Genomic DNA, 16,450 nt, shown 5'->3' on the forward strand with positions numbered 1-16,450 from the left:
AGCATAAAAAAAGCATAAAAGGTACAAACAATATGCAAATTGTAAGTTTAGGCACAAAAAGACTATAGACTTTTTGTGCCTAAAAAGACTTTAGGCATGAGAACATATATGAAGAAAATATAACACAATAATGAATGTGTAATGTAACCATAATGTTAAGTGGCATAAATTCAAATAAAGTGCAAATGTGATGCATTATATTACATACAACAAAAATATTTAATTTAGTGCAGTCCCATGTGACAATGCAGAAGGAAATCAAAGTCGCATAAGAAACGCACAAAAGTGCAAAACAATACAGATGAAAAAGTTTGTTCATAGATTGCTGAAATCCAATATGTGACTTCACAGTGCAGCATATAACGTGTGCTCATCACCATGTTTCCCGTCACCTCATTAAGATAAAAGACTTACCAGAAAGCCTGCGACCTCCCTTATGCAGGGGGGTCAAACAGCGCTTTTAGTGAAATCCAAGATTCGACAATGGAAGACTTCAGCATTCCTCTCCAGAAAGATCCATAGACATCCACTCGAATCCCAATGATGTGAACAGCAGGATAATATTAAAAGATAAAAAAGCTCCAATAGTATAGAATGTCTTCTCAAGACGTTTTATTAAAAGACGGGAGTTGCAGTACAAAAACTCCAAGGCAAAAATATCAAAATTGTGGTAATAGTCCATACAAGGAAAACACATCTACACCTGCGCATTAAATACCTCACTGGCAAAAAGGGGAAGCGCTGCGATAGGTCACAGGAAATGGGGCATGAGAGCTCCTTTGGTGTATTAAAACCCCAGGTGAAAAAAATACTTAACCACTTGCTTACTGGGCACTTAAACCCCCCTCAGTCCCAGACCAATTTTCAGCTTTCAGCGCTGATGCACTTTGAATGACAATTGCGCGGGCATACAACACTGTACCCAAATGAAATTTTTATCATTTTTTTCCCACAAATAGAGCTTTCTTTTGGTGGTATTTAGTTACAGCTCGGAGTTTTATTTTTTGCTAAACAAACAAAAAAAGATGCAAAAAAAAATAAAAAATAAAATCATGTTTTAATAGTTTGTTATAAAATTTTGCAAACGGGTCATTTTTCTCCTTCATTGAAGTGCGCTGATTAGGCGGCACTGATAGGCTGCATTGGTGGGCACTGATGGGCTGCATTGGTGGGCACTGATAGGCTGCATCGGTGGGCACTGATAGGCTGCACTGGTGGGCACTGATAGGCATAGTTAAGGCGGCACTAATAGGCACAGATAAGGCGGCACCGATGGGCACAGATAAGGCGGCACTGATGGGCAAAGATGGGCACAGATAAGATGGCACGGATGGGTGGCACGGATAAGTGGCACGGATGGGTGGCACGGATGGGCACTGATAGGTACCACAGATAGATGGGACTGATGGGCACTGATAGGTGGCACTGATAGGTGGCTCTGATAGGTGGCACTGCTGGGCACTGATGGGCGGCACTGCTGGGCGGCACTGGGGTGCAGCACCTTTGAGGCAGATTGTGGGAACTGTGGGTGGCACTGTGGGTGGCACTGTGGGTGGCACTGTGGGTGGCACTGTGGGTGGCACTGTGGGCACTGACAGGGGGCACTGACGGGGGGCACTGACGGGGGGCACTTACTTTTATTCAGGATGGCACTGCGGGAGGCAGGTGGGCACTGGCAGGTGGCAGGTGGTCCCTTGTATTGCTGGCCGTGATCGGGACTGATGTCCCGATCACGGCCGCCGGTGATCGGCTTTTTGTTTTTCTCCTCGCGCTGTCAGCGCGAGGAGGAATAATAGCCGATTACCGGCTCCGTTCTATCACATGATCAGCTGTCATTGGCTGACAGCTGATCACGTGATAAGGGGTCGGGATCGACCCCTTGCACGGATCGGTGATCAGGCGAGTCTCATGGACTCGCCGATCACAGAGCGCGCCGCGCGCGCCCCTCAGGGGGCGCGCAGGCCGCTCGTACACGGGACGACGTCAATAGACGTAGTCCCGGAAATGTAGGTCCGCGCTAATGCCGTCATTTGGCAATAGCGCGGATCCCAAGTGGTTAAAGAGGGATTCCACCTACAAAAAAAAATATTAAAAGGCAGCAGCTATAAATACTACAGCTGCTGACTTTTAATAAATGGACACTCACCTGTCCCAGGGTCCAGCGATGTCGGCAGCTGAGACCGATCGATCGGCTTCACTTCCCGGTTCCCTACTGCGCATGTGCGTGTCGCGCAGCGCAATTGGAATGGTCCGCGCTGTCTCTGGGACCTGTGTGTGTCCCAGCAGACAGCGCGGCGGGACAGGAAACATCATAGACTCCCGTGGGAGTCTATGCCCAGAAGTGGGTGCAAATACCTGTCTTAGACAGGTATCTGCACCTCCCTCCCCCCTGAAAGGTGCCAACTGTGACACCGGAGGGGGTGAGGGTTCAGATGAGTGGAAGTTCCACTTTAGGGTGGAACCCCGCTTTAACTAGAAGGATGACTACTGGTGTGTGTACACACCAATCAATTCCCAAAAGACAAAACAGCGCATACTGCCATCTTGTGGAAAAAACAAGGTGATCCAAGTGAATTCTGTACCAAAACAAAAAATATATATAAAATAGCTGAGGATAGCCAGCTGCCCTGTGTTTCCACAGGTTAACATATGACAAAAGATGTACCAATTATAAACAAGCAAGACAAGCTGCAAACCAAAATAATATATTAATTAAAAACGGACATATAAAGGACCATATAATAAATGATAAAAATATATAAATTTAAGGATAATTATAACCTGAATCACAGTAAAAAACATATTCATTGATGTTAAATGAACCCAGGGGACATAAATGGTCCTTAGGGAAAAAAACTCTTTATGTTATTTATTTGTTAATTTACTGAAACAATATTCACTTATTAAAGCAAAATAGGAATGTGAGATTCATACAAGCAGTGGAGGAGACATCAACTATTATTGATAAAACAGTTGATGTCCCACTCAACGTTTAAGCCATTCGGCACATGTGTTCTCCCAACCTAACATGTAACATCCAAATGGTACGGCTCACGTATTCAAGCCCACAGGGACACCTTAGAAGGTAAACAACACATTTAGTTGTACATGTAATGAAAGATCTAATAGGTAGTAACTCTTCACTAGACACAGTGGTTTGAGGATCAGTTTAATGTTGGTTGATCTTTACTTTCTACTCACTCTTGAGGATGATCCTAATGCCTGCGGACAGCAATACCTGGCCTGGTTAGTACCTTCTCCAAGTGGCTCTGCCCCGCAGGCCGGTATGCCCTAATTGTTCGTTAACTTTTTGTTAACTTTTTGTTTTTGGTTTTACCAATGTTGCATTGAAATACATGACATGTACTGCTGGATAAGACTCAAATAAAATGTTATTTGAAAGAAAGATCTAATAGGGTATATAAATCCTGTGCCAACTGAGGTGAATTCTGTTATTTTTCTACCATCGTGGGTATTGATTTTGCACACTTGGCATTTTCCCACACAGGTAATACCCCTTTAGATCTCCAAAGAAGGTTGGTCTAACTGGTGGATCAGGGATATTAGGTTCTATAGAGTACTCAAGTTAGGAGCACCCCTAAAGATGACACGAGGTTGGTCAGACAGTAGAGGGCCTAAGACACGATCGTTCTTAATGATCAGCCAGTGTCTCTTAATAATTATTTTTAGTGTTGGCAGAGAAGCAGGGCAAATGGGTACCTGTTGGATACTGGTCCAGGGTACTAAACCCGGTAGAGAGGGGATTCAATGAATGTGTCAGAAACCTTTTGGCAGTGCACTGGGTGGTTTTTGCCACAGAGCATGTTATGGGATTTGGCAAAATCATTCTGCAGACTCTGATTAAAATGCCTTTGGAACGTACCCTCAGTGGAGTATCCTCCCAAAGGGTAGCCAGATGGCTAGTGGATTTAACACCCAGAAACCTTACCGTGACCCACAATGCCACCTACACTCTCCCACAATTGATGCAGTATGAGGGGGAGCAGCATGACTGTGGGAAGGTACATCAGATCAGAACACAGGAGATGTTCAGGATAGCAACAGGTAATGAAGACCTTAAAATCTGGGTGGATTGATTAAGGTACTGGAGGAATTTTTCACACAGGGTATGCTGTGTGGTGCCCCCAGATAAATGAGAGAATCATGACCAAATGCCCTCAAGCTTTTCTGCCCAAAGAGCTGAACTGGAGGCAGTAAGAGAGGCCATCACACATTTCAGTTCAGGTCCCATAACCATATTCTCTGACAGCTCCTATGTAACAAGGTCTTTGACCCAATACATGCCTTTGTGGCAGTCAAGGGGCTTCAGTGATAATATATGGGAAAAAGCGAGTGTGGAGCCTCTGAGAGTGGCTATCATTAAGGTGAAAGCTCACCAAAGAGGTGGAGAGGAGGTTACCTTGGGCAACAACAAGGCAGATGAGCTGGCAAAGGAGGCGGACCTGATAGGAGTCAAGTGGACCTTCTATGATGCTGAAGGGAGGCAGGCCTGGGAGGAACATAATTTTGAGGAGCAGGAGGTGAAAGCAGGTTTTCATGAACACTTGCCAGTGCTAAGGATGAGGCCTTGAGCTCATTCAAAAAGCAGCTTAGAGTAAAAGCGGCAGATGCTCCCCAAAATTATGTATTGCAAGACAATACTGTTAAGAGAGACTTCAGAAGGACGAAGGTTTGTAGTGCCCTCCGAGCACCAAAAGGATTTAGCCTGTGAAAATCACAGGTTAACAGGCCACATGGGTGTTCAGGGTACTTTGAAATTTGTGCAAGATAGATGGGAGACAATGGGTCAGTGTTGCCAACCTCCCGTATTTTTATGGGCAGCCCGTAAAAACAGGGTACTTTTTCCCCACCCATAATTGTCCGTAGCACGGAAAAAGTGCCAGTAAAAATGGCTGTGACCAGCTCAGCTTGGAACTGCGCATGCGCAATTTCCGGAGATTCCTGAGAACCAGCTGCCGAGACGATCTGATCTGCACCTCTGAGAATTGTTCCGCCCACCACCGCCTCTCAGCCAATCAACATTACTGTAACCAGCCCTCCTCCTGCAGCCCGCCACATTTGACAAGAAAATGCGTCCAGCCGAAAGTGTGGCTGTGCTGTATCGAGGCAGGCGGGAGTCTGCTCTGCTCTGTTCCCTGCACTTTACATTACCAGGCATCACCCTCCCTTGTTCTCCTGGCCACACTGTGACAGAGGAGAGGCATGGCTGTAGGCTGCAGGTTCTAGAGAGCCTGCTTCTCCTCTGTCAGGACTGGAGCAGCTGTGAGTAACTCTGTGACAGGAAGTGAGCCAGAGCAGGCTTTCTGTATCCGTACAAGGGTCTGCAGCGAAAGGTACATCATTAACCCCATATCAGTTAATGATGAGGAGAATGATGAAACTCAGCCATCCAGCAGACCCAATACATAGTACCCTAATGAGAGAACGTGCTGAAAGGGACAAATTTCTGGTCCAGCTGCAAGAACGGGTACAGGGGTATTTGCACTTTGCTGCAAACAACATTGCACCTAAAGAGAAAGAGCATCCTGAAAGGCCTCCCGTTAGCTTGAAGATTAAAGACAGGGTTATGGTGAAGAACTTTGTTTCCAAGTCTTCATGGGATGCAAACTGGACCGGACCTTTCACAGTCACCATGACCCTTAGTGATCAGGTGGTCAAAGTAAAGTGTCTCATTGACAACAAGGGTGCAAAAGGCATGAAAAAGAGGGAGATAGAGACATGGGTTAATGCCGATCAATGTAAAAAGTACTGCGGATAAGAATTGATTCCTCTCTTGTTCTTGTTTTTCCAAAATGCTGGTGGAGTAAAGATTGGCAAGGTCTCTGGAAAATGGATAGAAGGTTCATAATTGTCATGTTGGCGATCCATCTGAGCCATGTAACATCTCAAATTTATTCTGACGAACATTCAGGGGATAATGTAGAAAGGGAAATCCTGAGGAAAACTATGCATCCACTTCTGTTGTGTCATCAATGTTGGAACTTGTTAGGCCAGAAGGGGAAGCAGGGGGGAGTTGAGAGAAGGAAAAAGGTTTGGATTATTATCAGAGAGTCCTAAATTACCAGAGACTTGCCAAAGGGGTCACCATGGCAATTTGAAATACAAAGTTTCTTTTGCTTTTGGACGATTTAATCCTAACTCAACATCTCGAGGACTTGCGTATAAACAAGACTTGCAAAATATCATACCGGAATCCCTCCAGTCATTTTTGGATGCAACTATAAATATGAATGAAGCTGGTTAATGGTTAGGGAAAATTTCCAATCTATCTAAAGCTTTGGAAGCAAGGGACGTAGGATATGGGTTTTTTGGTGATGAATTAAAATATGTTTTTGTGTGTGGCATATATTGGCACTACCAAATTGATATGATGCACATGCCCAGGAGGCTGACACTTAGGCATGGTAAGGTGTCTGTTGGCCAAACTAGGGAGCTCCAGATGACACATCAACGGGGTGAAAATTTCCTTGTGTACGTGGCATAAGGTTCCATTCACACCAATTTAGGTGCTGTATGCATGCGTTTCCATGCGTGTTTTCCACGCCACTCTAGAGCATGCTTGTGGGTTGTGTTGCTGGTTATCCAGGTTACTCAGTTCTTTCCACTTTCATCTGCATTTTCTGGCCACACATAGCTCACATAGGGCACACATAGCTGAAGGAGATAATGAACCACTTCAATACCGGACACTTAAACACCTTCCTGCCCAGTCCAATTTTGAGCTTTCAGCGATGTCGCACTTTGAATGACAATTGCGCGGTCATGCTACACTGTACCCAAATGACATTTTTATAATTTTTTCCCCACAAATAGAGCTTTCTTTTGATGGTATTTGATCACCTCTACGGTTTTTATTTTTTGCTAAACAAATAAAAAAAGACCGAAAATTTTGAAAAAAAAAATGTTTTTTTTTTTGTTTCAGTTTCAAAACTTTGTAAATAAGTACGTTTTCTCCTTCACTGATGGGCACTGATGGGGCTGCACTGACAGGCACTGATAAGGCGGCACTGATGAGCTGGCACCAATGAAGTGGCACTGATGAGGTGGCATTAATGGGCACTGATATGTGGCACCATTAGATGGCACTGATGGGCACTGATAGGTGGCATTGATGGGCGACACGGATGGACACTGATAGGTGGCACAAATTGGCACTGATAGCTGGCACAGATTGGCATGGATAGGCGGCACAGATGGGCATGGATGGGCACCCCTTAGTTGGCATGAGGGCACTGATAGGTGACACGGATGGGCACTGATAAGCAACATTGTATTGCATTGTTTTTTACTGATGGATGCCAATCAGTGCCAAACAATAATGCATGCCAATCAGTGTTGCCCATTGTGGGCACTGATTGGCATCCATTGTGGGCACTGATTGGCATCCATTGTGGGCACTGACTGGCATCCCTGGTGGTCTAGGGTGGCATACCTGGTGCTGGGCATCCCTGGTGGTCTGGTGGCGTCCCTGGTGGTCCAGTGTGGGCATCCTCGGGGGGGCTGTGCTGATAATCGATCAGCACAGACCCCCCCTGTCAGAGGAACAGCCGATCGGCTCTCCTCTACTCGCGTCTGACAGAGTGATCACCGGCTCTTCCTATTTACACTGTGATCAGCCGTGATTGGACATGGCTGATCACGTGGTAAAGAGTCTCCGTCTCCCAGGGGGCGCGCAGCGGCTCAAAATCCGGAGGACGTCCTATGATGTCTGGTCAGGATTTTGAAACCACTTTGCAGCTGTCATTTGACAATTGGCGGGCGGCAAGTGGTTAAGTTCACGCATGAGGTCCGTGCTTAGTGCACGGCGGACCCCATTCTGTCACAGGGAGTGAGGTGACAGAGGAAAGCTGGACTGGTGGAGCTCAGTGGTAGACAAGGTGTGCAGCGATAATGGGATCTGTATGTTGTTACATAGGTGCACGAGGTGTACGGCTTACTTCTAATCCAATCTTAAAGCGGTAGTAAACTGTTGTGTTTTTTTTTTTGGAACCTGCAGAGTAAAGTCATAATGTGCTAGTATGCATCACATACTAGCACATTATGTGAAACTTACCATAGAACAAAGCCTTCCAGCGACAAGCTGCCACCGCTGACAAGGCTTCCATCTTCACCCGTCTTTCTTCTGGGTTGTGTGAGTGCCCAAAGCCATGATGACGTCATGCAAGCCTCCGTTTACGGGCACAAGACTCTGAAGGAATGGCCCAGGTGGCTGTTCATTCAGAGCGCATTTGCCGGTGAAGTAACCAGCTGCATGTACTGTAAATACAGTATCTCCTAAAGAGTGCACGTTTAAACATAGCATCCAAATGTCCCTGATTTTGAGGGACTGTCCCTGACAAAGTCTCTGTCCCTCTTTCGCCCTCATTGTCCCTCACTTTGGTCTGATCTATACAGTTGTCTATAACATGTACTTTTTATCTATCAACTAGTGTTTCCCAGTGCTAAACCTTTCATTCAATTTCTAAATTTCTGCATTTATAAATTTTGAAAGCCAATATATAGGAATAGTAGTGGTAAAAAAACACTTGTGGGTTTAATGAACCTTTTTTTGGGGGGGGGGGGGGGTTAATTCTCCTTTAAGGGGGCATGCCCTATGCCTACATGCATTTGCTAGTAGGTGTCCCTTCCAATCTCAAAATGTTGGGAGGTATGTGTTTAGGAGATATTTACAGTACCTATAGGTAAGCCTTACTATAGGCTTACCTGTAGGTGCAAATTATCCACTTAAGGACCGCCTCATGCCGATATACCAGCAGACCCGATCGTGATCGGGTCACAGAGCTGAAGAACGAGGAGAGGTCTGTGTAAACAAACCTTTCCCCGTGCTTCCCTGTGTGGCTGTCACCGATCGCCTGCTCCCTTTTATAGGGAAGGATGATCAGTGACATCACATGCCAGGCCATGCCCCCCTACAATAAAAAAAACACATAACGTCATACATAACACCTACACTGCCCCCTAGTAGTTAACTCCTTCACTGCCAGTGTCATTTACACAGGAATCGTGCATTTAAATAGCACTGATTGCTGTATAAATGACAATGGTCCCAAAAATGTGTCAAAAATGTCAGATGTGTCCGCCATAATGTCGCAGTCGCAATAAAAACTGCTGATCGCCGCCATTACTAGTAAAAAAAAATATTAATAAAAAATGCAATAAAACTATCCCCTATTTTGTAAACGCTATAACTTTTGCGCAAACCAATCAATAATGGCTAATTGCATTTTTTTTTACCAAAAATATAAAGAATAAAGAATACGTATCGGCCTAAACTGAGGGAAAAAAAATGTTTATATATTTTTTGGGGATATTTATTATAGCAAAAGTAAAAAATATTGCCTTTTTTTCTAAATTGTAGCTCTATTTTTGTTTATAGTGCAAAAAATAAAAAATAAAAAACGCAGAGGTGATCAAATACCACCAAAAGAAAGCTCTATTTGTGGGAAAAAAAGGACGCCAATTTTGTTTGGGAGCCATGTCGCACGACCGTGCAATTGTCAGTTAAAGCGACGCAATGCCGAATCGCAAAAAGGGGCTTAGTCCTTTGGCTGCAAATTGGTCCGGGGCTTAAGTGGTTAAACATGGGAGTTTACTCGCAATTTGATATTGAAGCCCACATGACTGCGGCCCTGTCTGGTCCCACGCATTAGTGAGCTCATATACGAGAAAGGTAGCCCCACAAACAGGAAGAGTAGATCCCGCCCACACACTACCCCTATTATACACGCATGGGTGCCATTAATGGCACCCCAAATGCATCTACCAAATGCGCACATGTTGTTTTTGCGCATTCTCGCTTGGCACCCCAATGAAATTAATGAAAAAATGTGCCAATGCAAAAACATACGCATGCATTGTGGTGTGAACTGCATACCTGCCAACTTTTTGAGATGGGAATGATGGATACTCATCAGCAAAAGTGTCAGGCATAGGACACACCCCATTGCCACGCCCCCTTAAAGGAGAATTGTACAAAAAACAAGCTTGGTTAAACTCACAAGTGCTTTTTTTTTTTACCACTACTATTCCTTTATATTGGCTTTTGCAATTTACAAATGCAGCAATTTATAAATCAGATGAAAGTTTTAACGCTGGAAAACAATTTTTGATATATAAATCAGGGCTCAAAATTTCAAGCTCTGAGCTACTAGCCAGGCCATAAATGTTACTCATCACCAGCTGCCCCACCCAACCCCTAGCATGCCCCGTTCTTAATTCCACCCCTAAACACGCCCTCATAAATTATGTCATGAAATTACACTTAAATGTTTTATGCAGAATTAGGTTACAAAAATAAATATTAACAACGTTATCATTGCAAACTCATCAATGTCCATCAATGCAGCCTGATTAGTGCCCATCAATGCAGTGTAACCTAAGCCCATCAATGCAGCATAACCAGTGGCCATCAATGCCGCATAATCAGTGGCCATCAATGCTGCATAACCAGTGCCCATCAATGCTGCATAACCAGTGCCCATCAATGCCGCATAACCAGTGCCCATCAATACCGCATAACCAGTGGCTATCAATGCAGCGTGACCAGTGGCCATCAATTCAGCGTGACAAGTGGCCATCAATGTAGCGTGACCTGTGCCCATCAATGAAATGTAACCTGTGCCCATCAATGAAGCGTAACCTGTGCCCATCAATGCAACGTGACCTGTGCCCATCAATACAGCGTGACCTGTGCCCATCAATGTAGCGTGACCTGTACCCATCAATGTAGCGTGACCTGTGCCCATCAATGTAGCGTGAGCAGTGCCCATCAATGCAGCGTGACCTAAGCCCATCAATGCAGCATAACCTGTGCCCATCAATGTAGCATGACCTGTGCCCGTCAATGCAGCCTGAGCAGTGCCCATCAATGCAGCATAACTTAAGCCCATCAATGCAGCATAACCTGTGCCCATCAATGTAGCATGACCTGTGCCTGTCAATGAAGCCTGACCAGTGCCCATCAATGCAGCGTAACCTAAGCCCATCAATGCAGCCTGACCAGTGCACATCAATGTAGCATCACCAGTGCCCATCAATGCAGCCTTACCAGTGCCCATCAATGCAGTGTAACCTGTGCCCATCAAGGCAGCATAACCAGTGGCCATCAAGGCAGCATAACCAGTGCCCATCAATGCAGTGTAACCTGTGCCCATCAAGGCAGCATAACCAGTGGCCATCAAGGCAGCATAACCAGTGCCCATCAATGCAGTGTAACCTGTGCCCATCAAGGCAGCATAACCAGTGGCCATCAAGGCAGCATAACCAGTGCCCATCAATGCAGTGTAACCTGCCCATCAATGCAGCGTAACCTAAGCCCATCAATGCAGCCTGACCAGTGCACATCAATGTAGCGTCACCAGTGCCCATCAATGCAGCCTTACCAGTGCCCACCAATGCAGTGTAACCTGTGCCCATCAAGGCAGCATAACCAGTGCCCATCAATGCAGTGTAACCTGTGCCCATCAAGGCAGCATAACCAGTGGCCATCAAGGCAGCATAACCAGTGCCCATCAATGCAGTGTAACCTGTGCCCATCAAGGCAGCATAACCAGTGGCCATCAAGGCAGCATAACCAGTGCCCATCAATGCAGTGTAACCTGTGCCCATCAAGGCAGCATAACCAGTGGCCATCAAGGCAGCATAACCAGTGGCCATCAATGCAGCAGACCAGTGCCCATCAATGAAGCTTAACCTGTGCCCATCAATGCAGTGGATCTGTGCCCATCAATGCAGCATGACTTGTGCCCATCAATGTAGCGTGACCTGTGCCAATCAATGTAGCATGACCAGTGCCCATCAAGGCATAGGTATGATTCAGACATCATATCTATGCCTCCAATTACTGCTCCCCCCCCTCCAATCCAGCACATCTATGCTCCCAATCTCCCCTCCCATTCCTACCATTCTCCTGCAGCCACGAGCTGTGGAGGGTGTGGAGGGTGGGGATGTGGGGATGTGCGGCAGGTGGGAGGCGGAGAGGGGAGGTCCAAGGAGGCTGACTGGTTGTATTGAAATGGCCATGCAGTGCGGCGGGGGGCACTGGCAATATATTTCTGGGGCAGCACAGCTGTCCATACTCACCCTCCTCATTTTTTTACTCGCCAAATGCGAGCAGGCGAGCACAAATTTCGAGGGCGGTATAAACAGTGCATTTCATATACAACTATATAGGTCAGACCAAAATGAGGGACAAATGAGGAGGAATGAGGGACAGAGGGACTTTGCTCCAAATCAGGGACAATCCCTCGAAATCGGGGACAGTTCCTCAAAAACAGGGACAGTTGGGAACTATGTGAACTGGCCCTAAAGGAAGATCTGACACTCTTTGAAATGTTGGGTGCAGAAGATTCTTTATGTATCAGTAGGTGGAAAACTCTTCAAGAGAGTAATAGTCTATGGAAGCAGAAAGACTGGTTTTACATTATATCCAAACCCAACTACAAAAATGTATCATATTGCAGCTTACCAGTCATTAGATTTGGGGGCTACATACGTTTTATTTGTTCAGGCTAAATATATATATTTCAGAGATACTTCTCAACTACCGAACATTGCCCTACCGACAAACTACAATCATGGCGTCTCGGGCTTCAAGAATCTCACTGAGCATGCGCCTCTTTCACCCAGCACTTTCTGTGTCATTCCCTCAAGTCCGCCCTAACGGTTTCCAGGGTAATAAGATCTTTTCATTCCGATGCCCAATCAAGCTTATGTTACATGTTGATAACCCGCCTACTTGATGCCGTCACGTCTTTTTCATGTTTCCCATTGGTTAGCCAGGCTTTGTCGTACTTAGTTTATGCTAGCCAGTTACCCAATCAGAGGTTGCTGCTTTTTACGAACTGCGAAAGTTGTGGAAGGGCCGTGTTATCAGCTGAGTGCTGGGGCTTGTCGGGGCCGAGACCGGTGCTGGGCCCGGAGCAGAGCCTAGCTCCATGTGCCGACGAGTGGGGACGGTCCGCTGTGTATGTATTCCTTCTGTAGAGCCAGCATTGTGTGTATGTGTATATATGTAGGTGTGTATGGGAACCTGGCCCAGGACAATGGAGCCATACCTCACCCTGCACTCGTGTGGGCCTGGTGTTCTCCTTCCTCCTCCTCTATGGCAGAGCTCGCCAATCAAGGGGCCACTTCACTGTCCTAGATTTTTAACTGTGATCAGTGGAAGCAAGAAATGCCACAGCATTGGTTTTAATGGGAGGAATAGGGCCTTATTGATGCTGTCAGAGTTATGACATAAGTGGCAGAAATTGTGCCCCATTGGTGTCAGAGTAGTGGGCCCCCCCTATCATTGGTGTCAGTTGAAGTAGTAGTGCCCCCCAATCGGTGTCAGTTGGAGTAGTAGTGCCCCCCCATTATTGGTGTCAGTTGGAGTAGTAGTGCCCCCCCATTATTGGTGTCAGTTGGAGTAGTAGTGCCCCCCATTATTGGTGTCAGCTGGAGTAGTAGTGCCCCCCCCCATTGGTGTCAGCTGGAGTAGTAGTGCCCCCCCCCCATTGGTGTCAGCTGGAGTAGTAGTGCCCCCCCCATTGGTGTCAGCTGGAGTAGTAGTGCCCCCCCCATTGGTGTCAGCTGGAGTAGTAGTGCCCCCCCCATTGGTGTCAGCTGGAGTAGTAGTGCCCCCCCCCATTGGTGTCAGCTGGAGTAGTAGTGCCCCCCCCATTGGTGTCAGCTGGAGTAGTAGTGCCCCCCCCATTGGTGTCAGCTGGAGTAGTAGTGCCCCCCATTGGTGTCAGCTGGAGTAGTAGTGCCCCCCCATTGGTGTCAGTTGGAGTAGTAGTGCCCCCCCATTGGTGTCAGCTGGAGTAGTAGTGCCCCCCCCATTGGTGTCAGCTGGAGTAGTAGTGCCCCCCCCATTGGTGTCAGCTGGAGTAGTAGTGCCCCCCATTGGTGTCAGCTGGAGTAGTAGTGCCCCCCCATTGGTGTCAGCTGGAGTAGTAGTGCCCCCCCCATTGGTGTCAGCTGGAGTAGTAGTGCCCCCCCATTGGTGTCAGCTGGAGTAGTAGTGCCCCCCCCCATTGGTGTCAGCTGGAGTAGTAGTGCCCCCCCCATTGGTGTCAGCTGGAGTAGTAGTGCCCCCCCCATTGGTGTCAGCTGGAGTAGTAGTGCCCCCCCCATTGGTGTCAGCTGGAGTAGTAGTGCCCCCCCCCATTGGTGTCAGCTGGAGTAGTAGTGCCCCCCCCCATTGGTGTCAGCTGGAGTAGTAGTGCCCCCCCCCATTGGTGTCAGCTGGAGTAGTAGTGCCCCCCCCATTGGTGTCAGCTGGAGTAGTAGTGCCCCCCCATTGGTGTCAGCTGGAGTAGTAGTGCCCCCCCATTGGTGTCAGCTGGAGTAGTAGTGCCCCCCCCATTGGTGTCAGCTGGAGTAGTAGTGCCCCCCCCATTGGCGTCAACTGGAGGAGTAGTGCCCCCCCCCCCATTGGCGTCAACTGGAGGAGTAGTGCCCCCCCCCCCATTGGCGTCAACTGGAGGAGTAGTGCCCCCCCCCATTGGCGTCAACTGGAGGAGTAGTGCCCCCCCCCATTGGCGTCAACTGGAGGAGTAGTGCCCCCCCCCATTGGCGTCAACTGGAGGAGTAGTGCCCCCCCCCATTGGCGTCAACTGGAGGAGTAGTGCCCCCCCCCATTGGCGTCAACTGGAGGAGTAGTGCCCCCCCCCATTGGCGTCAACTGGAGGAGTAGTGCCCCCCCCCCATTGGCGTCAACTGGAGGAGTAGTGCCCCCCCCATTGGCGTCAACTGGAGGAGTAGTGCCCCCCCCATTGGCGTCAACTGGAGGAGTAGTGCCCCCCCCCATTGGCGTCAACTGGAGGAGTAGTGCCCCCCCCCATTGGCGTCAACTGGAGGAGTAGTTCCCCCCCCCATTGGCGTCAACTGGAGGAGTAGTGCCCCCCCCCCCCATTGGCGTCAACTGGAGGAGTAGTGCCCCCCCCCCCCATTGGCGTCAACTGGAGGAGTAGTGCCCCCCCCCCCATTGGCGTCAACTGGAGGAGTAGTGCCCCCCCCCCCATTGGCGTCAACTGGAGGAGTAGTGCCCCCCCCCCCCATTGGCGTCAACTGGAGGAGTAGTGCCCCCCCCCATTGGCGTCAACTGGAGGAGTAGTGCCCCCCCATTGGCGTCAACTGGAGTAGTGCCCCCCCCCATTGGCGTCAACTGGAGGAGTAGTGCCCCCCCCATTGGCGTCAACTGGAGGAGTAGTGCCCCCCCCCCCATTGGCGTCAACTGGAGGAGTAGTGCCCCCCCCCCCATTGGCGTCAACTGGAGGAGTAGTGCCCCCCCCCCATTGGCGTCAACTGGAGGGAGTAGTGCCCCCCCCATTGGCGTCAACTGGAGGGAGTAGTGCCCCCCCCCCATTGGCGTCAACTGGAGGGAGTAGTGCCCCCCCCCATTGGCGTCAACTGGAGGGAGTAGTGCCCCCCCCCATTGGCGTCAACTGGAGGGAGTAGTGCCCCCCCCCATTGGCGTCAACTGGAGGGAGTAGTGCCCCCCCCCATTGGCGTCAACTGGAGGGAGTAGTGCCCCCCCCCATTGGCGTCAACTGGAGGGAGTAGTGCCCCCCCCCCCCCATTGGCGTCAACTGGAGGGAGTAGTGCCCCCCCCCCCCCCATTGGCGTCAACTGGAGGGAGTAGTGCCCCCCCCCCCCCCATTGGCGTCAACTGGAGGGAGTAGTGCCCCCCCCATTGGCGTCAACTGGAGGGAGTAGTGCCCCCCCCCCCATTGGCGTCAACTGGAGGAAGTAGTGCCCCCCCATTGGCGTCAGCTGGAGGAGTAGTGCTCCCCCCCCACTATATATATATATATATATATATATATATATATATATATATATATATATATATATATATATATATATATATATTGTGGTCAGCCCGGGTGTCTCTGTGGTAGCTTCCACCAGCAATTTTCTGCCATAGGGTTTTCTGTCATAGCGTTTTTTTTCTGTCATAGCGTTTTGCCAGCGTTTTTTTTCTGTCACAGTGTTTTGCCAGCGTTTTTTTTTCTGTCACCGCGGCTCTGCCCCTGGATTTTTAGTCATATCGTTCTACCCAGGTTAACTTTTAGCATTTCTGTCATGGCGTTGTCGTGACAATTTTTCTGTCAGTATCTCTGTCATAGCGTTTCTGCCCAGCATTTCTGTCATAGTGTTTCAACCTCGGCGTTTGGCCTCAGAGTTCTCAGAAGGGCGTTGTTCACTTATGACTTTGTCTTCATTGATTGTCATGTCTCATCGTATCTATGTTCATGTTTGTACCGGGGTCAGTTAGCTAGGGCTCGCACATCGGGATCTGTCACGTCTACAGATCCATACGGGCCGAGGTTTCGTTTGTTAATTGATTGTTGTCCACAATCTTCTCGCCCCTATTCCATACGTCATACGATGCATGTTTCATTCACCACATCCTTACGACTACCCACCACGGCCTGTGGGT

General features: G+C 48.3%; 1 protein-coding gene across 3 annotated transcripts in view; it reads left to right on the plus strand.

The window, feature by feature from the left end:
- Nucleotides 1-12,826: 12,826 nt before the first annotated feature.
- Nucleotides 12,827-16,450, plus strand: part of TROAP (trophinin associated protein) — a 49,657-nt gene continuing 46,033 nt past the window's right edge. For 2 of the 3 annotated variants that reach the window (XM_077483345.1, XM_077483347.1), the window contains exon 1: nucleotides 12,827-12,986. The gene's annotated coding sequence lies outside the window, so the exon portion shown is untranslated. Of the gene's footprint in view, nucleotides 12,991-16,450 lie in introns of all 3 variants that reach the window. The other variant, XM_077483346.1, reaches the window with a different exon arrangement.

This window comes from Lithobates pipiens, unplaced genomic scaffold, assembly GCF_037356315.1.
Source record: "Lithobates pipiens isolate NorthernLeopardFrog02 unplaced genomic scaffold, aLitPip1_a1.2 Scaffold_16, whole genome shotgun sequence".
NCBI classification, from domain to species: Eukaryota; Metazoa; Chordata; class Amphibia; order Anura; family Ranidae; genus Lithobates; species Lithobates pipiens.